Source organism: Molossus molossus, unplaced genomic scaffold (assembly GCF_014108415.1).
Source record: "Molossus molossus isolate mMolMol1 unplaced genomic scaffold, mMolMol1.p scaffold_m16_p_15, whole genome shotgun sequence".
NCBI lineage: Eukaryota > Metazoa > Chordata > Mammalia > Chiroptera > Molossidae > Molossus > Molossus molossus.
The window spans coordinates 32,612,762-32,634,974 of record NW_023425350.1 but is presented as its reverse complement, the minus strand read 5'-3'; the positions used below and the strand labels follow the sequence as shown (position 1 = coordinate 32,634,974).

At 41.8% G+C, this 22,213-nt stretch overlaps 1 pseudogene; it reads left to right on the top strand.

Annotated features, from left to right (window-relative positions):
- The first annotated feature begins 393 nt into the window (after positions 1-393).
- LOC118631154 lies at positions 394-17,313 on the top strand (annotated as a pseudogene).
- The last annotated feature ends 4,900 nt before the right edge of the window (positions 17,314-22,213 follow it).

Below are 22,213 nucleotides of genomic sequence, written 5' to 3'. Positions count from 1 at the left end.
ACACGCCGAGGAGGGCGCGCTGAAGGAGTCGGCCGACTGGAGCCGGCTGGAGGGCCGGCAGGCGCGAGCGTGGGGCGCGCGAGTGCGGAGAAGACCGCCGCTGGATGCTCCTGGGGCCCTGGGCACGACGTGATGTCGCCGAAGGACTGCGCACTCTGGGCGCGGGGCGGGGCAGAGCGGACCTGCCCGACCTGGCGGCCCCGCCCTCGGCGCCGGTCGGGGGCTGCTCACCTCTGCTCGCCGCTTCTCGGCGATGAGTCACCGTCCCGGGGCGGGGGCGGGGCGGGGGCAGGCTCCCCTCCCCCACCACCGCGCTCCCTGGGGCGCAACCCCTATCCCGGTGTGCCTCCTGCCCCGCAGGGCCGCCAGGTGCTTTCTTCCGCGGTGGCGGGGATGGCCGTGGGCTGCAACAGTGACAGCCGGTAGGGATCCTCAGTGGCCACGGAGAAGGTTTGAAGATAAAGCGACTTCCTTTTATCGGAGAGCGCACGACTCTGAAACTTTGAAGAAATGGGGCCTGGAGGAGAGAGTGAGGCGACTAGGAACTGGAACGTGGAAGCAGAAATGGAAAACAAAGGAGAAGCTAAAGCCCTGGGACCGCGCGCGCGCGCACACACACCTTTGAGCTTTACCTAGCAGTTTAATTGTACTTCTTTGAAACTAGAAAAAAAATCTCCCTGGCTGGTGGAGGATGACAAATTCGTGTGCTTTATAATTATTCTCAATAATTCTTTCTCCCTTTTTAGCCCTTGGAAATGTAAGAAAAGTTGTTCCCATTGAGCCAAATGCTGGAAACTGAGATTATTCCGGTTTTTAGTAATATTAGAAAACAATATTGATGAGTCTTTCAAAAGTATAGTGAAGTATAAATGACAGGCAATAATTTATTTTAATGCAAATGACTTCAAATTACGATGTGCTATTATAGTCTTAAAATAATTTTAATGACAGCATTCAATAACAAAATATTAAGTGCCTTTAAGTTTTTTTTGTTAGTTAAAATATCATTGTAATCTGTTATTTATTTTTGAATCTTTTTTTTCCTTTTATCCTTACCTGAGGACATTCTTTTCCATTTTTTGTTCAGATAGAGTGGGAGGAAGAGAAAGAAACATGGACATGAAAGGAACACATCGAGTAGCTGCCACCCGCACGACCAACCAGGGCCAGGGACAAACCACAACTGAGGTACGCGCCCTTAGCGGAAACCAAGCTGGGGTCTCTTTAGACTGCAGGCAGTTGCTCTAACTGCTGAGCCAAATTGGCCAGGGCTATTTTTGAATCTTTATAAGAGTTTATTTGAGCCAAAACTGACCACTATTGCACAGAAGCAATATCTCAAATGCTCCCTAATCTGCTTTTTTTTGTTTTTGTTTTTTTATCCTCACCTGAGGACATTTTTCCATTTTTCATTCAGATAGAGTGGGAGGGAGGGAGAGAGAGAGACAGAGAGAGACAGACATCGACGTGAAAGGGACACATTGAGTGGCTGCCACCCGCACGACCCAACCAGGGCCGGGGACAAACTGCAACAGAAGTATATGCCCTTAGCGGGAACCGAACCCCCGTCTCTGCAGACCACAGGCCAACGCTCCAACAGCTGAGCCAAACTGGCCAGAGCAACTAAGTTAATTTTTATAAGTATATATCCAGTTAAAAATTATGTTTTTATTGAGCAATCATTTAAGTGTGTTGTACTCCCCTGTTGAAAGCGAATTAATGTAAATAGTCACATTGTTACAGTAAATAGCTGTATAATTTGAATTTTACTTGGACATTAAATAAGCTATTTACTTGATTATTATTTTAAAATTTTTTAATTTTTATTTTTTAATTGATTTTTTAGAGAGAAACATCAGTTTGTTGTTTCATCCATTCATGCATTCATTGGTTGATTCCTGAATGTGCCCTGACCAGGGATGGAACCTGTAACCTTGGGTTATGGGGATATCTCTAACAAACTGAGCTACCCCACCAGGGCTTAGTTGATTATTGAGGTTTTAAGAAATCCTATCACTGTTTTAAAACTGTAAATCTGAATTGCTAGACCTAGTTTTGGAACTTTGCGATCTGTTCAGCAACTTGAAGTTAAAAGAATAGTACTATCAAATCAGGAACAAGTTAACCAGATTGTTGTCTTCTGCATTTTGGATGCTTTCAGGAAGTTGCCCACAGCCAGACTCCAAACTACACATACTTTAAACCAGAATAATCTAACTGCTTATTGTGGCTTTACTTGCAAAAGGTTCCATTGTCAGGTCTTACTTAATCTGTTACCTAATCAAGAAGCACCTCATCTTCTTATAAAGTTGACAGATGTTTATTAAATTGTCCATTGCAGTAAAGTGAGTTGAGTAAACATGTTTATTAAATAAATGACAAAATACCACACAAAGCTCTGACTTATAATATCTGAGTATCCATCTAAGATATTTATTTTTTTAGCTCTTTAACACCTCAATTTGTTACTGTTCAAAATTACTCTCATTTTATGCCATGATTGTAACTTTTGTATAGTTCCAGTGCTATATTTAAGAATATTTCTTAATATTTTTGTAAGATTTCATACCTAAGTATATTCCTTAAATTACTATTAAATTTTATAGATGTTGCTCTTTAATGTTGACAAGTCATTTTGACAGATAATATTTGACTAAGAAATATGACAAGATTAAAAACTATATAAAGATATTTTTTGAATTTTTTTAACTTCAAAAATTATTTTTAAAATTATTTATTTTTTTCTCTATTGATTTTAGAGAGAGAGGAAGGGAGAGGGAGAGAGAGATAGAAACATCGATGAGAGAGAACATCAATTGGCCGCCTCCTGCATGCCCTCTGATGGGGAATCAAACCAGTGACCTCTTGGTGCATGGGTCGACACCCAACCACTGTGCCACACTGGCCAGGCAATTTATTTATTTTTTAATTGTAGTTGTCATATAATATTATATTAGTTTCAGGTGCACAACCCAGTGGTTAGAAATTTATATAACTTAACAAAGTAATCACTCCAGTAAATCTAGTACCCTTCTGACACCATCCATAGTTATTACAATATTATTGACTATATTTCCTATGCTATACTGTAACTTCCAATTTGTACTTAATCCCTTCAACGTTTCACCCATCCTCCCAACCCCCTCATCCCATCTAGCAACCATCAAAATGTTCTCTTTATCTATGAGTCTGTCTCTGTTCTGCTTGTTTATTTTATTTTTAGATTCCACATATAAGTGAAATCATATGGCATTTGTCTTTGACTAATTTCACTCAGCACAAGACCCTCCACATTAGCAGTTTTCAACCAGTGTGCCGTGGCACACCCATGTACAGAAAGAATTTTTAAAACTGCTGCATAACCTTACCCTCATTATAATAGTAAAAAACACACCCCTGGGTGGAGAGTTAACATGCTAATGAAACATGCGATGCATGAAGAAGTATGTAGTTCCACTTCGCAAGCTCAAAGAGTCCTTGCCTCTACATACTTTGACATCACACTTAGACATTATCTTTTCTGCCTCAATTAAAAAAAATTTTTTTATTGATTTTAGAGAGAGGAAAGGAGAGGGAGAGAAAGAAACATCAATGAGAGAGAACATCAATTGGCCGCCCACTGGGGATTTGACCCACAACCTGGGCATGTGCCCTGACTGGGAATCGAACTGGTGACCTCTTGGTGCATGGGTCGACACTCAACCACTGAATCACACTGGCTAGATTGTTCTGCCTCAATTTTAAAACTGTTCCCCTGATTCAGGGAGTAGCAGTCATTTCTTTCTCCCTTTAGATGCTGTTTTCCTTATGTGCATAAGCTTTTTTTATTAATCTTTACCTGCCTGGCCAGTGTGGCTCACTGGTTGAGTGTCAACCCATGCACCAAGAGGTCACCGGTTTGATTCCTGGTCAGGGCACATGCCCAGGTTGTGGGCCAAATCCCCAGTGAGAAGCGTGCAAGAGGCGGCCAATCGATGTTTCTATCTCTCCCTCTCCCATTCCTCTCTCTAAAATCAATAAAGACAAAAAAATTTTTCTTTAATATATAATATTAATCCTCACCTGAGGATATGATTTCATTGAATTTTAGAGAGAAGGAGGAAGGAAGAGAGAGAGAGAAACATTGATTGATTGCCTCCCATACACGTCTGTATCAGGGATGGAACCTGAAACCTAGGTATGTGTCCTGATAGGGAATTGAGCCTGCAATCTTTTAGTGTATGGGAGGAAGCTCAAACCAACTGAGCTACCTGACCAGGGCCACATGAGCTTTTTACTTGTTTTAATTAATTTATTTATCTTTAATATTTTTAATTGATTTTTTTTTAGAGAGCGAGGAAGGGAGAGAGATATAGAAGCATCAATGTCAGAGAGAAACATTGAGTAGCTTCCTCCTGCATGCCCCCTACTGGGGATTGAGCCTGCAACCAAAGTATATGCCCCTGACCAGAATGGAATCCTCAACTCTCTGGTCTATGGGTTGACACTCTAACTGCTGAGCCAAACCGGCCAGGGCACAGCCTTTGTTTTATTTATTTTTATTGTGATTTTTAAAAAAAATTTCTTTATTGATTTTAGAGAGAGAAAGGGAAAGAGAGAAACACTGATGTGAGAGAAATATCAATCGGCTGCCTCCTGCACTGCCATCCCCACAATGGGGACCGAACCCAAAACCCTGACCAGGAATGGAACCAGCCCTCTCAGTCCATTGATGATGATCAATCCACTGAGCCACACCGGCTGGGCTAAATCAGGAGTTTTAACATCATCTCTAGTGCTTTCAACTGTCACATGGCCATAAACCAAAGATTCTAATAATTTTAAATGATCAGATACTATTTAGGCAATAGTTTTCATGCATCAGTACCTTTAATGTTGGGTACATAAAATTATAGTAAACTGATGACTATAAACAAGATGTAGGCCCTGGCCGGTTTGCTCAGCGGTTAGAGCATCGACCTGCGGTCCTGAGAGACCCGGGTTCGGTTCCCGCTAAGGGCGCGTACCTCTGTTGCAGTTTGTCCCTGGCCCTGGTCGGTTGTGCGGGTGGCAACCACTCGATGTGTTCCTTTCGCATCGATGTTTCTCTCTCTCTCTCTGTTCCTCTCTCTCCCTCCCACTCTACCTGAACAAAAAATGGAAAAATGTCCTCGGGTGAGGATTAAAAAAAACAAAAAACAAGATGTAGTCCCTCCATTTCCATGAACAGCACACTGCATCACAGTAAAGTTTATATTCCACCTTCAAGTGTGGTCCTCCCATTAGTTCACTTTATTTTATTATTTTCTAAAATCCTCACCTGAGGACATTTTTCCATTTTTTGTTCAGATAGAGTGGGAGGGAGAGAGAGGGAGAGAGAGAGAGAGAAACATCGACGTGAAAGGGACACATTGGGTCCTGCAGGACCCAACCAGGGCCAGGGACAAACTGCAACCAAGGTACGTGCCCTTAGTGGGAACTGAACCCGGTTCTCTCTGGACTGCAGGCTAACGCTGTAACCACTGAGCCAAACCGGCCAGGTCCATTAGTTCACTTTAAAAGGGTCATTGAGAATCCCCCCCACCCCCACCCCCCGCCAGTGTGGCCCAGTGGGGATCATGCAGGAGGCGGCCAATCGATGTTTTCTCTCATCGATGTTTCTATCTCTCTCTCTCTCTCTTCCTCTCTCTGAGATTAATAAAGAAAAAATTTTTTAAAGAATATCTTCAAATCCAATGGTCTCAGCATTACCTTTCAAAATATCCAGTGAAGGGTCTGAGCTTGAAAGAAATGGAAGACACTGAACCTGTTGCACTGCCTTAAATACTATTTGCAATTTTAGTCGTGCAAACAGACCCTGAATTTTTTTCAGTGTGGGAAAATTAATTTTATCTTGGTTGACATGGAATTTTTTCTGATAGTTCAAGAGAATGACTGGGCAAAAGTTCATTTTTCACACAAGAAAAACGTTTTTGAAGAAGATCATGACTTTCAAAAGGTCTACTTGCTGAAAGTTCAGTAACTGGAATACTGTCCTTTAGTTGAGATCCAAGTCCTCTGGTATTCATATTCAGCCCAACTCTGTTACCATCAGACAGCCCTGCTGCTCACTTCCCGTTATTCATATTTCTTATCTTTTTTTTTTCTTCTTCTTCTAAAAGAAGATCCTTTAACATTTTATGTAATAGTGATTTGGTGGTGATGAACTCCTTTAGCTTTTTCTTTTCTTTTTCCTTTTTATTTATTAACAAGAAGGGCTAGGAAGAAACCTTTAGCTTTTTCTTATCAGGAAAGCTCTTTATCTGTCCTTCAATTCTAAATGATAGCTTTGCTGGATAGAATACTCTTGTTTGTGGGTCCTTGCTTTTTAAACATTGAATATTTCTTGCCAATCCCTGCAAAGTTTCTGTTGAAAGATCAGCTGACAGTCATGGGAGCTCCTTTGTAGGTAATTGATTTCCTCTTGATGCTTTTAAGATTCTCTTTGTCTTTAACCTTTGGCATTTTAATTATGATATGGCTTGGTGTGGGCCTCTTAGGTTTATCTTATTTGGGACTCTGTATTTCCTGGACTTTTATGTCTATTTCCTTCACTAAGTTAGGAAAACTTTCTGTCATTATTTTTTCACATAGGTGTTTTTTTTTCCTTTCTTTTTATTTATTGATTTTTGAGAGAGAAAGGAAGAGAGGGAGAGAGAGAGAGAGTTTTGTTCTATTTATTTATGCATTCACTGGTTGATTCTTGTGTGTACCCTGACCAGGGATCAGACCTGCAACCTTGGTGTATCGGGATGACGCTTTAAACAACTGAGCCACCCAACCTGGGCCCAATTTGTGCTTCCTAATCCCTTAAACTTTTTCACCCAGCCCCTCCATCCCCCTTCCATCTCTTTATCAATTATTATTTTTTGTATTTATTTATTTATTTATTTATTTATTTATTATCCTCACCCGAGGACATTTTCCACTTTTTGTTCAGATAGAGTGGGAGGGAGAGAGAGAGAGAGAGAGAGAGAGAGAAACATTGACATGAAAGGGACACATCGAGTGGTTGCCACCCACACAACCAAACCAGGGCCAGGGACAAACTGCAACTGAGGTACATGCCCTCAGCGGGAACCGAACCCAGGTCTCTCTGGACCGCAGGCCGATGCTCCACCACTGAACCAAACTGGCCAGGGCTTATCTCCCTTTTATACCCTCTTCTACCTCCCCATATCGCCCTCATTTTATTTTCTTTTTTCTTTTTATTTTTTTATCCTCACCCGAGGACATCTTTTTTTTTTTCATTTTTTGTTCAGGTAGAGTGGGAGAGAGAGGAACAGAGAGAGAGAGAAACATCGATGTGAAAGGAACACATCGAGTGGCTGCCACCCTCACAACCGACCAGGGCCGGGGACAAACTGCAACCGAGGTACGCGCCCTTAGCGGGAACCGAACCCGGGTCTCTCAGGACCGCACGCTGACGCTCTAACCGCTGAGCCAAACTGGCCAGGGCTATTTTCAACATTATATTATGAAAATGTTAAAAAATATGACAAAATCAAAAGCATTTTACAGTGAACACCTGTATGCCTGCCACCTATATTATACCATTGAAGTTTTACTATATTTACTTTATTACACACCTATTCGTGTATTACCTATTTTGATGAATTTTCAAATCAACTGCAGATTTTAGTACACATCTTTTTATAACTATTTTAGTATGTATATAATTAACTACAGGTCATGTTTTTATTTATTTTTTATTTTTTAAAATATTTCTTTATTGATTTTAGAAAGAGGGGAAGGGAGAGGGAGAGAGAGATAGAAACATCCATGAGAGAGAACACTGACTGCCGCTTCCTGCATGCCCCACACTGGGGATGAGGCCCACAACCCGGGCATGTGTCCTGATTGGGAATCGAACTGGCAACCTCTTGGTGCATGGTTCGATGCTTAGCCACTGAGCCACACTGGCTGGGCATAGGTCATGTTTTAAAAGAGTTATTTTCCTTTGCAGTAAAACAATAAAAAGCAAAAAAAAAAAATTGTGTAGCATTAATGAGTTTGGTAAATGCATACCTCTATGATCCAGGCTCTTATCAAGATAAATATGCCCTGGCTGTTGTGGCTCAGTTGGTTGGAGCATCATCCTGTGCACCAAAATGTGGCGGGTTTGATTTCCAGTCAAGGCACATTCCCAGGTTACGGGAGGCAACCAATTCATGTTTCTCTCCCACAATGATGTTTCTTTTTTTCTCTCTCTCTCTCCCTCAATTTCTCTCTAAAAAAGCCAATGAAATTTATTTTTTAAAAAAGATAAACACAGACCTCATTTCCAGAAGGTTTTATTTTTTCTTTCTGTTCTGTCCCTATTACCTTTAGATGCAATCCTAATTCTGATATATTTTGTTCCACCATAAATTAGTTTGTCTATTCTGACATTGAAAGCCAGATTCATGGGCATGCAACCTATGCAGTACATAGGACCAAGTACTTAGAAGGGCCTTACACTTGGTATAATGCTCTGCTGTAATAATTTTGAAAGTCTTAATATTTTAACAAGGGGCCCACTTTTTCATTTTGTACTAGGCCCTGGGAATTATTTAGCTGGTCCTACTAGAACTTGCATGTAAATAGAATCAAACCATATGTAATTTTTTTTTTTTAAACTTCTTTCGTTCAGCTTGTTTTTTATGTTTAATAATGTTTTTGAGATTTATCATGTTGCATGTGTTGATAATTTTTTCTCTTTTATTGCTGAGTAGTATTTAAATGTATGAATATGCCACGGTTTGTTTATGTATTCTCCTACTGATGGACATCTGGGATATTTCCAGGTTTGGGCTATTATAAATAAAATTGCTATATACATTCTTGTACAAGTCATTTTTATTTATTTTTTATATTTTTAAAAAATGTTTTTATTGATTTTTTAGAGAGAGAGGAAGGGAGAGAAAAACATCGATGTAAGAGAGAAACATCGATTGGCTGCCTCCTACATACTCCTCATTGGAGATCGAGCCTGCGCCCGCAGACATATGCCCTGACCGGGAATCAAACCAGGACCTCTCAGTCCATGAACGACGCTCAATCCACTGAGCCACACCGACTGGGCCAAGTCTTTTTTTAAAATATGTTTTTATTAATATTTTAGAGAGAGAGGAGGGGCGGGGGAGAGAGAGAGAGAAACATTGATGTGAGAAACATTGATCAGCTGCCTCCTGCACACCCCCTACTGAAGATCAAGCCCACAACCCCGGACATGTGCCCTGACTAGAAATGAGACTGGTAACCTATTGGTGCATGAGATGATGCTCACTCCACTGAGCCATACCTGCTAGGCCTTGTGCAAGTATTTTTGTGGACAGAAGAATACCTTAGATTAGGTGTCTCAATATGGGACACTTTTGGAATTTTGAATAGAATATTCTTCAAAATATTTCAAGGAAATTACCTCTACCCACTCAGTCCCTTCAATCATTTGGAAAACCTCAAAAGGCCTCTATAATCTCTAGCCCTCTGGGGAAGGAAGTGCCACTCTGATTAAGAATTACTGCCTTGGCTCTGGCTGGGTAGCTCAGTTGGTTAGAACATCGTCCTGATACACCACGGTTGCAGGTTTGATTTCTGGTTAGGCACATACAAGAAGCAACCAATGAATGCATAATTAAGTGAAACAACAAATCGATGCCTCTTTCAAAAATCAATGAAAGAGTTACTGCCTTAAATAATAGTATACTGTACTTTGATTTCAGCAATGTATTTGACCTAATTTACTACTACTGTAGATGAGATAGAAAAATGTGGACTATACACAAAGTATGCTAGAACAGAAAGGCAGTCAATGGGACTAGAATTTGGTGGTTGAAAGGGGAAGGGTTTGAGGACTTTAAAGGAGCTGCATGTTTAGAAGGAAAGTAAAGAAATAATTTGGAAATGGCAAGCAGAACATTTACTACACCTCTTAGCCCTAGGGTGCGGGATATGAGGGGACTGCTCAGAAGGGGTGGTAATCAAGGCCAGCCAGGTTCATTCTTCCAGGAGGGGAGGAAATGTTCAGAGAAGAGGAGGAGGCTATAAGGACCTTTGATGGTGACAGATCCCGAGTTGCAAAGGGCACAGTGGAAGAGATTGGGGAGGGTAGGGAGGGGTTCCTTCAGACGAGGTTAGGAACTCATGGGTACTGGGATGAATATCCAATGTTGATATCAAGTGACTTGGAAGCCTTGTTTTTCTGGCAATGACCGAGGTACATGGGACTATGAGGCACGTTAGGATTAGCCTGACAGGCTCTTGGAGTGAGATGGAAAATGAACCTGAGCTGTGTGGATTTTGAATAGTTAGTAGGAAGGTTAAGGAGCTCCAGGGTGACTGCCCTCCCCTGCAGAATATAGTGGTGGTGGAAGACTTTGCAAAAAGAGACAGAAGTGTTTTCTCTGAGAGGATATGGTAAAATAGGGGATATGGGGGACCAATCATAGCTTAATGACTACCTGAATGGTAGGACAATCATTTAACACTGTAAAAAGAATATTGTTCTTAGAGCCAGCTGAGAGAGGAACCAGTTGGCTCCAGAGATTGTGTTCTGGCTTAAACAGAAGGAAATAGAATGTGGCAGACAGAGATGAACCTTAACCTTTGCTTTATCAGGATCAGAGACGGGTGGGGTCTTAATGATGGGTCATTTGCAGTATATGCAAGTGCTCTGATAAAACCTAAGAGCTTTCTTCAGTGTTCTTTTTTTTTTTTAATATGTTTTCAGATGTGAAAGAGAAACATCGATTGACTGCCTCCTGCACAGCCCCTACTGGGGATCGAGCCCGCAATCCAGGCATGTGCCCTGACTGGAAATTGAACTGGGACTTCTCAATCCATGGGACAATGCTCAGTCCACTGAGCCACACTGGTCAGACTTCAGTGTTGTTGTTTAATGACATCTCTGAAGCAACCAATTATGCTACATAACTGTGAGGAAGTTCCCTCACCTGGTAACTGGACAGAGTCAAACAGGGCTGTCTCCATGGGTTCTTATGTTGCTGGTTGGGAACTATTGCAGTAGTGGTTTGCAAGGCATGATAAGGAAACAACAGCCCTGGCCGGTTTGGCTCAGCAGTTAGAGCATTGGCCCACGGACCAGAGAGTCCCAGGTTCAGTTCCCACTAAGGGCACGTCCTTGGTTGCAGTTTGTCCCCGGCCCCTGTAGGGTTGTGTGGGTGGATGCCACTCCATGTATCTCTCTCACATCGATGTTTCTCTCTCTCTCCTTCCCGCTCTATCTGAAGATAAATGCAAAAATGTCCTCAAGTGAGGATTTAAAAAAAAGAGAGAGAAACAACAAAGGAGCTCTGGCCAGTTTGGCTCATCAGTTAGTGCGTCGGCCCGCAGACCAGAGAGTCCTGGGTTCAGTTCCCGCTAAGGGCACGTACCTCGGTTGCAGTTTGTCCCCGGCCCTGATTAGGTCGTGTGGGTGGCAACCAGTCGATGTGTCTCTCTCACATCAATGTTTCTCTCTGTCTCTTCCACTCTCTCTCCCTCTCGTGAGGATAAAACAACAACAACAAAGGACATGTTATATTATCTGCATGTCTCAATAAGATGACTGAGATGTCTCTAGAAAATCTGAGTGTATGATAAGAATAAACTAAATGTTACAAACATAATGTCATTGGTATTCTTAGTCAGGATGAGTGAGTTATTGTGTCATAGTCCAGCTGAACCATGCACAAACACATTAATGTATACAATACTGACTCAGAATATACCAAACTTGATAATGATCCTGGGAGTCCTCTGTCCTAGTATTAAGGATCAGCAGTCATTGAGGATTGAGTGAATAAGAGAGAGAGAGAGAGAGTGTATGCTGTGAATTAGTAGAAGGAACTGAAAGAAGGAAATAAAAAATGTGGAATGGGGAGGGGAGGATGTCATGTCTTTGTTGGTTCCCTGTTTATAAAAAAAGAAGTGGGAACTTCAGGAGTCTGTAGGGAAGTCTTGTGAACTGATAGAGTAATGGCCACATTTCCATTTCTGTGCAGGATTTATAAGGCAAACTGGCAGCAGGTTACAATAGTGGAGTTAGTGGTGATGATGATGATATAAAATCCTGTAGAAAACAAATCTGCCCTGGCCGGGTAGCTCAGTTGGTTAGAGTGTCATCCTGAAATACCAAGGTTTCGGGTTTGATCCCCAGTTAGGGCACATATAAGAATCAACCAATGAATGCATAAATAAGTGGTACAACAAATTGGTGTTTCTTCCCCCCCCCCCCCTTTCCTCTCTCTCTCAAATCAATTAAAAGAAAAGAAAAGAAAGTAAACCTACAGTGAGCATTTTCCCCCCTTAGCTGCAGCTGACAGAACTTGTTGAAATACTACTGCAGCTAATGGGTGTTGAGTTGAGTCACTTACACAGTTGGAGCACTGTCAGGGACCAGGTTTCTATCTCGTTTTGGTAAAAAAAGATAGCCCAGAAAAAAATAGTATGTGGGTCTAAATGCTATAAATAGCTCAAAGAATATCTCAGATTGGTAAAGGGTTGGTGAGCCATTTTGACATGAGGACATCACATTTTGCGTCTATCCTTAGGTACAAAAGCCTTTGTAGGAAAAAAACAGAGGGTCTGTTGAATGGAGACTGCTAATCAGTGGAATTATGTAAATATAGATTAGGACATAGGCATAGCTTGGCTTGTCATTCAACCTGGCTCACTCCTGTAAAAATAGTCTGTCCATAAATTAATTTTTAAAATTTTATTTTTCAATTACAAATGACATTCATTATTATTTCATATTCATTTCAGGTGTACAGCATAGCAGTTAGATAATCATATAACTTATAAAGTGATCCCCCCGATATTTCAAATAACCCACTTGGCACCATACACAGTTATTACAATATTATTGACTATATTACCTATGCCGTACTTGACATCCCTGTGACTGTTTTGTAAGTACCAATGTAAATTCATTTGATGCATGTTGTTGGGCATACCATAGGGGCAAAAATGTGAAAGCTGACCTATGAATAAGCCTTAAAGGGATCCAAAATTAGCTAAGGATATTGGTATTTCAGGACTAATTGATGGGGAGAGGAGATAGAGTAATTCCGTTTTAATCAACAATCAAACTTTGAGGCTCCACTCTAGTCCTGTGGAGATTCAGATTCAATAAGAAAGGGCTTGCCCTGGACGGTTTGGCTCTGTGGTTAGAGCGTCAGCCTGTGGTCCAGAGAGACCTGGGTTCAGTTTCTGCTAAGGGCACGTGCCTCGGTTGCAGTTAGTCCCCAGTCCTGGTTGGGTTGTGTGGGTGGCAGCCACTCAATGTGTCCCTTTCATGTTGATGTTTTTTTCTCTCTCTCTCTCCCTCCCACTCTATCTGAACAAAAAAATGGAAAAATGTGCTCCGGTGAGGATAAAAAAATAAAAAATAAGAAAGGGCTCTTAGGATTCTTGGTCCCCATACATTCCCTCAAGGAGTTCCTAGCTTCAGTAGTGAAACAGATACCCACACCGATCACCAGTCCATAGAATCAATAGAATCAGGGTTGGTCTAGTTACCATTCAGTTGTAGATTATTGAAACACTGATGAAACAGTCTGCTTTTGTTTTCACAGCTTAACGTTTAGACTCTTCTGACTCTTGAGAGGTTTCGGAGCCTTATTTGGCTATTGGTCTGAAATCTTTCTTAATAGTTAATTCAGCTGATCATTTAGAAAGGAAGAAGGGAAAAATGAACACCTGATAAGCACTCACAGTATGCTTTCTTCACAGTATCTTATTTCATTTTCACAGAGATTGTATTACTTATTTCCATTTTAAAAATTAGAGAACTGGTTAGGCCAGGGATTTCCAATTGTGTGCTGCAAGAATTTTTAAAATATGTAATACCTGACTATTTAGTCAGGGACACTAACCTCTTTTCCCTTAGACTGTCAAATTAAAAAAGATAATGGCAACAGCCAACACAACAATAGTTGTTCAGTGTGAATGAATCAAAATTACAGCTTTTTTTTGTGTGTGTGCTCATATCAGCAAAAAATATATTTTTTGGTGTGCCACAGAATTTTAGTGATTAGTTTATGTGTGCCATGGGATGACAAAGGCTGAAAATTGCTGGGTTAGGCAAAGTTAGCCAATGCTCAACACCCCACTGGTGAATGGAGGTACTAAGGTTTGACCCTAGGTATGTGCAACTCCAAAACCTAAACTCTTTCCCCAGACTGTGTAGCTGCAGAGTTATCATCTCTAAAATGTATGTCTTAATAGTCAAAACTTAGAGAAATGTTTACTTGTGTATCAGATAAGCTCTGGCACTTAATAACTTCTCATTTATTCCCTAAGGAACTTGTAGTGAGCTGTGTATCTTTACAGGGGGCCTTTATTCTTTGAAATGTGTCACACGTTCTATCTGAAAAGCTATAAAATATTTTGTACTTTGCTTACTTGTAAAAACGCCCATAGGAATGAAAGTAATAAAGCAACAGCCAAGCCCTGGTAACCACAGGCACCTTCCCTGCCTGCTTCCTGCTGGGGGTTGGTGGAGGACAGAGAACCCTGCCTGGTGGCCATGAACTCCCCACTCACTTTGGGATGTTGCTGATTTCTGATTCCTGCCCATCACACTAGCAAGCAATTCACAAAAACAAATCCTGGAATTATATACACTGGGGCACTTAGGCATAGGTATATCACATGTGGGCATAGGTATGTTTTTTTTTTTTTTTTTTTTTTTTTTTTTTTTTTTTTTTATCCTCACCCGAGGGCATTCCTCCACTTTTTGTACAGATAGAGTGGGAGGGAGAGAGACAGAGAAACATCGACGTGAAGGGACACATCGAGTGGCTGCCACCCGCACGACCCAACCAGGGCCGGGGACAAACTGCAACCGAAGTACGTGCCCTTAGCGGAACCGAACCCGGGTCTCTCCAGACCGCAGGCCGACGCTCTAACCGCTGAGCCAAACCGGCCAGGGCGGCATAGGTATGTTTTTATACAGATCACTCAGAATTCAGAAGCTATATTGGTTGTGGGTCAAAGGCCACACCACATCAACCCATCCCCCCATAATTTGGGGAGGAGAAGGGCAGTTCCAGATGATAATTTGATTTAATAAAGCCCTCTGCTTACCCCATAAATTATTTCTCTCTGCTCCCCTACATTGGTCCTCATTGCAACTGCAATGAAATTAGCAGTTATTTTGGAATACAGAATAGACTGCAAAGAGCACTGGACTAGCTCCTAATCACCACTCAGACAATGCTCTGAGTGTAGCCTTGGTCATATGGGAACTCATCCACTTAAATACTTGGCTCATACACAGCAGTGCTGGATTAGTTTGTGAGGGCTCAATGTTACAGATCAATTCTGGTTGTACTGAGATGCATGCTAACCCAGTTAGGCATTCCCCTACTCCACCCCATAGGTGTCCACCCAGTGGACTCATGCTCCATGCTCTACCCTTCATCTGTCACAGCTATCGTTGGGGTGCTCCATCTAATCCACACCCAAAGGCGAGACCCTAGGTTCTCTGGCTCTTTCCCTGGACACAATCCCTACGCTCAAGCTCTTTGGTAGGAAACTATTAAAAACCATTTACTAGTGAGTGACACCTCCCAGATTAGATATTTACATTTTAATGCAGGCCTTCTGAATATAATGTTTTATCCAAAGGAGTCAAGTGATCGGAATTTTAGGCACAGAAGCATGTCATCGAGGGATGTGTTTGAGGCAGTAGGGTCAAATCATTCCACTGAAGCCCAGGGCTGGCATGGGATTAATTTGTACCTTGTTTACTCAATACATATTTACTAAGTACTTAAGTTACTGAAGTTATGAAACTCTGTACTAAGCATTAATGGTGGCCAGGAAGTAGAAGACATAGGACCTCAAGAACCTCCAGACCAGTTGGGAGAGATCAGACCCACATGAAGTTAAAAATTAAAGAGCTGCATATTAACACCAGACAATAATAGTAGGATACAACATTGGGCTTTTTCGAAGAAAGATACATTATGGTACCCAAATCCACCATGAGACTGGTGTCTAAGGAGTCCATAAACTAATCTCCAGGAGAATATTTCAGGGGAACTTAATTGCTTTTCTTTCAGGGCTCCAAAGTTCAGCCTGGCTACTGATGTCCTGAACACCAAAGAGAGTGCTCATTCATGGTAGACCAGTGGGTAAGTATTTCAGTTGAGAGAGAACTTAGACTAATAATTAAGCATCATTGTTATTATGTTTTTATTTCTCAAGCAAGTTCAGTTTTAACAAATTGTAACAATTGGACCTCAAGCTACATTTCTATAATTTGTGACATCATAGCTAGCCTTAACTCATTGAATGTTGTTATCAACCCTGTAGTTTACATCTGAGTCTTGAAAACTGAGAGAAATATTTATTTGCGTATTAGATAACTGTGGCACTTACTAACTTCAGATTCGATTCCAAAAGAAGCTTGTACATCAGGTCCTTGAATAAGTCATTGTGTTACAATGTTGATGATATTCTGTAGATAAACAAGACAGGGTGAATCTGCTCAAGGAACTCTGAGTCCAGGACTCAGGGAGGTGAGATAACTACAGCAAAGATAAGTGGTATGGTCAAGATGCTCAAATTGTCCTGAAGAGGAACAGGAGTTTGTCAGGCCAATGGAGCAGGGGGAGATGAGGGGAGAGCATCTGCAGCAGAAAGAAGAGCTTATAGGTCTAAAGATGGGGAGCTCTTTCCAGCTGGCACCAAGCCATAGACATCTCTCAGAAGCATTGCAAGACCAGAGGCAAGAGAAAGCCCTACCACAAGAAGGGAAAATATGAGCTGGGATGCCCTGCTGCCAACACTAAGATTGGGTGCCACCGCCCACACACAGTCCAAGTGCAGGGAGGCAGCAGGAAGTACCATGCCTTGAGGCTGGACGTGGGCAACTTCTCTTGGGGCTCAGAGTGTTGTACTCATTATTGATGTTGTCTATAAGGTATCCAGTGAAGAACTGGTCCACACCAAGCCCCAAGTAAAGAACTGCCTTGTGCTCATTCACAGCACATTGTACCAACAGTGACAGTGGTATGAATCTCACCATTCACTGCCCCTGGGCCTCAAGAAGGGGGCCCAGCTGACTCCTGAGGAGGAAGAGATTATAAACAAATAACAATCAAAGAAAATTCAGAAGAAATATGATGGAAGGAAAAAGAATGCCACAATCAGCAGTCTCCCAGAAGAGAGGTTCTAGCGGGGCAAGTTCCTTGCATGCATCGCTCCAACACCAGGCCATGGTGGCCACGCAGATGGCTGTGTGCTGGAGGGTAAGGAGCTGGGTTCTAGCTGAGGCAAATCAAGGCCTGGAAAGGCAAATAAATCCTCCTCCCTCCTATCTTGGCTCATGTTATAAAGGTATTTATTGTTCTAAACAATAACAGGGAAAACTATGTGACAAGTAAAAGTAGTTGAATATAGTGAAATTAAAGGGAACATAGAGGGAGATGATGGGAGATGAGGCTAAAGGTAAAGGTCAGATAATAAGGATATTTGCATTTTTATCTCAGTGATGACTAATCCAGGGAGTGATGTGGTCAGGTGTGTGGAAATTTTCCTTTGGTTGTTACACAGAGGACTGAGGCAGGGAGATCATATGAAAGGAGAGAGCAAACAAAAGCCTAAACTGACGTTGGTGGGGAGGAGGTTCTGGAAAAGAGAACACAGACCTATGAGATGCTTGGGAGGTAGAGTCAACAGGATGTAGGAGATAAGAAAAGGGAGCAAGCCCTGGCTGGATAGCTCAGCTGGTTAGAGCATCGTCCCAATACATCAAGGTTGAGAGTTTGATCCCTGGTGAGGGCACATACAAGAATCAACCGATGAATGCATAAATAAGTGGAACAACAAATTGATGTTTCTCTCTCTCTTTCTCCCTCTCCCTTCCTCTCTCTTTCTAAAATCAATAAAAAGAAAAAAGAAAAGGGAGCAATTTAGGAAGACTCTAGTTTTCTGGGCATGATGACAGGGTAAATGGTTGTACCATTTACAGAGATAAGGAACGAAGGGGAGGAAGCAGGTTGGGCAGTAGATTCTAAGGAGAAAATGAGTTTGTATTTGAGTCTGAGGTGCTTGGGGACAGATATTTTAGTATATGGTTAAAAACACATGTCTAAAGCTAAGAAAAATGTTTTCAGATGGATCTATGGATAGATATTGGAGTCATCAGTATCTAAGGTCATAATTGAAATTTTAAGTATGTATAAATTAATCACCTAGGAAGAGAAGGAAAGAAAGTTGAGCCTGGATCTCTGGGAATACCAACACTTAAGGGACAGAAAGAAGCACTAGAGTCTTTACAGGGTATTGAGAAGAAACAATTTAGAACAGTTCAAAGAAACTAATGTGCAGAGTTCAAGCTAAGGCAAGAACTAAAATTGTCCACCGTGGTTGACGACCAGGAGGTGGGAGTGATTTCAGCAAGAGAAATTTCAGTGGAATGTTGCAGGGAGCAGGGTGGGCAGAAAACAGAGTGGGTGGGATTAAATTGGAGATGAAGAGATAGAGGCACTGAGTATAGCCTTTCCCTGACCTTGGAGTAAAAAACTGTAGGAAGATACACTTCAGGTCTACAAACATTTGAGAACCTACTATGTGTCAAGCATTTGATTAAGGAGTGGGGGAGGGAGAAGTGAAGGAGATGTAGGAGACCTAGTCACTGCTATTAACAAGTGCTCATGCTAATGAAAGAGATGATCATAATACAGTACACTAAAATGAATGCCAGAGTAGAGGTAGAGACAAGGGATTTTGAAACCACAAGGAGGAACAGAGGAAAGGATGAAGGTGTGTGGCAATGAATGGTGTGAGGTGAAGGTGTATTTAATCAGGGTACCCAAAAACTCCCGAATCCTAGTCTCAACTAGCCACCCCTTTCCTACATCCATGCGTATACCCCTTCCAATTCATTCTTTTCATGGCAACCAGAGGAATCGTCCAAAACACAAATCTGATTGATTGCCCAATCCCCATCCTAGTGGCTTCCCATTGTCCTAAGGATGAAACCCGCATTCCTAACACCATCAAGGCTCTGCAAAGTATGGTCCCTGCAGCCTAAAAGGCCTCATCAAGTTCTTGCCACTCTAGTCTTCTCCTCCAGCATGATGTGCTCTCCCTTGCACCTCCCCATTCCTGCAGAACCTTGCCCATGTTCACCTGGCCCCCACATCCTATCTAAAATGCTCTGCTCCCTCAGTTTTGTCTAATTAGTGCCTACTCATTCTTCAAACTTCAGCATGATAATTGTTTCTTCAAAGAAACCTTTACTGACCCTACCAGGCAGGTCAGATCCTCTGAGAGTCCAAAATAGCTCTTTTGTGGTCTTATTATGTATGTAATTCTGTATTTAGAGATTATTGAATAATGTCCTTCTCTCATATCAGACTATGAGTTCTGTGAAACAAAGAGCAAGTCTTTGTTGTCCATGATATCCTTTTTGTTTTTGTACATGCCCCTAGCGGGAACTGAAGCCCGGACTCTCTGGTCCACAGGCCGATGCTCCCACCGCTGAGCCAAACCGGCCAGGGCAGTCCATAATATCTTCAGCAATCAATGCAATGTATTGTTTATGAGACAGTAAATATGTTATGCATGAATAAATGATAAATGAATGAAGGTCTTGATGAGAAATACATACACTGCCCTGGCTGGTGTGGCTCAGTTGTTTGAGCATGGTCCTGTACACCAAGAGATGGTGGGTTTGATTTCTGGTTAGTACACATGCCTGGGTTGTGGGTTTGATCCCCAGTCAGGGCCTGTGCAATCGATTTTTCTCTCTCTCCCTCACTCCCTTCCTCTGTCTCAAATCAATGATAATAATAGAAAAAGTATAAAAAAAAACAAGAAAAAACATACATAGAGGTCTGTGGTTAGAAAAGGAATATAATGTTATAGGTGAGGCTTTGGTAAGCAAAGACAGAAAATATGAGGAATTACTTTTGCTTGGGATAGGGGTGATCTAGGTCAAGAACCAAAACAGAGCTGCTTTTCCTTCTTGTCCCTTAATTTCTTGCCTAAATCTTGGCTCTTCCCCCTCCAGAGAGTAAAGACCAGTGATTCAAAAATGTGATAACCCAGGCCCGGCCAGGTGGTTCAGTTGGTTGGAGTGTCATCTCATGCACATACACCAAAATGGTTTCAGGTTTAATTCCCACTCAGGGCACATACCTAGGTTGTGGGTTCGATCAAGTTTGGGGTGCATATGGAAATAACCAATAGATCTCTCTCACACAAATCAATAAACATCCTCAGGTGAAGAAAGAAAAAAAAAAAAGACTGTGATAACCCAAACAATAACCATGGTGTTTGCATCTATGCTTGGAAGTTCTCAGGTAAAAAGTGATATATTTTCAAGATGGGCAAAATTTGAGCATACTTGGTAGTTGAGGGGAAGGCATCAAGGAAGAAAGTAAAGATATAGGAAAGAGAGAGAGTGGGATAAGCTTCTGCAGAACAAACATAATCAGCCTTATCCACATCTAGCCTTGCTGGATACTGCTGGAGGAAAACCACATCACAGAACAGTTTGGTGCAAATGACGACGCATACAGGGTTGGTGGTTTATAGAGCTGATGATCCAAGTGGACCAGGAAGTGAAGGTAAAATTCAAACATACTTTTCAAAAATTTAAAAATGATTCTGATACAAATGTAAAATGAACTCGTGTGAAAGATTCATCAATTAATAAGTGACCCAGTAAGATGGTAAAGCTTGTTCCAAGAGCATTGAGAAACTGCGTAATTATCAGGGGTGGGAGTGTGGGTGGGTGGGAAGAAATGTTGAAGGAATACGTTTATTTAGATACAAAACTGAATAATGTTTTCCAGGGCGACAAAATCATAATTTATCTTTCCCACCAGGAAGAAATCATTTGCATCTCTACTGGACAAAAATCTTTACACTAACAGAGTGCCTGGGCTGTAATGAATAGCAAACAGCAAAGTCAAACTTGGATTCCTTCTTCATGAAATAATCTTGGGTGAGCATGTTAAACCATGCTATACATCGAAAGGACAGGCAGTCATTCCCTTGCTTTGTTTCCAAGTTTGAATAATTTTCTTAACAGCATCGAAACTGCTGGCAGGTGATATTCTATGAGGCGTAGTCTGGAAAAGAGATAAAAGGAAGCCAGAGGAGGTGATGGACTGAGATAAAAGGGAGCAGTCAAGGGCAGGCAATCTAGATGCAGTCCAGGAGCAGTTGTAGTGAGGGAAAATGAGTAAGAAGATCTGAGGAACACGAATTTGTGCTGGGAGAAAGAGGGGGAGCAATTCCACACATTCTCAGAGTCCAGGGTGTAGCCACAGCAGAGGACTACCCAACAGGACTGCTGGGTTCCAAGTCTAAGGTTGTGGGCCAAATATCCAGTGAGGGGCATGCAGGAGGCGGCCACTTGATGTTTTCTCTCATCGATGTTTCTATCTCTCTCTACTTCTCCCTTCCTCTTTCTCTCTCAAATCAATAAAGAAAAAATAATAATAATAAAAATAAAAAGCTCCCAGCCTGTGTGGCTCAGTGGATTGAGCATCGTCCCACGGACTGAGAGGTCCTGGTTCGTTTCCCGGTCAGGTTTCAGGCTCAATCCCCAGTAGGGGGCGTGCAGGAGGCAGCGGATTGATGTGTCTCTCACATCGATGTTTCTATCTCTTTCTCTCTCTAAAAAATCAATAAAATTAAAAAAGGAAAAAAAAATGGTGTTCTTAGAGCTAATGACAAACTAATAAAAAACTAAGGAATGAAACTAGACAACAAATGGGTCCGGGCTGCCTGTCACTACTTCAGCAAATTAAGCAGAGACAAGGTTGAATCATCTATGAGCGTTTATTCCAATATCACCGGCAGTATGGGAGAGCAGCCAGGTCATCCTGCAAAAATCTGCTCTCCCCTCCCTCGATAGCCGGTTACTTATACTTATATTGGGTATTACATAGGGAATTGGGTATTACATTGGGTATTACATAGGCAAAGAGAATATCCATGGGTAAAATGGATACAGATTGCAGGCATGGGGAAGTAATGGGAGCTGAGGACTGTGGGCTGTCTCCAGTGTACCACGCCAAGGTAGTCAGTATTTTCATGATGACAGGGGCCAGTTCTTGGGCAAGGAAAATGAACAGCATTCCCAAGGAAATTCCCAGGGTAGCTCCTGGAAATTCCCAGGTCAGAATGAGCTTTCTTTAATCAGAACAAAGCAACCCTAACCAACAACGCAAGGATGTTCAAC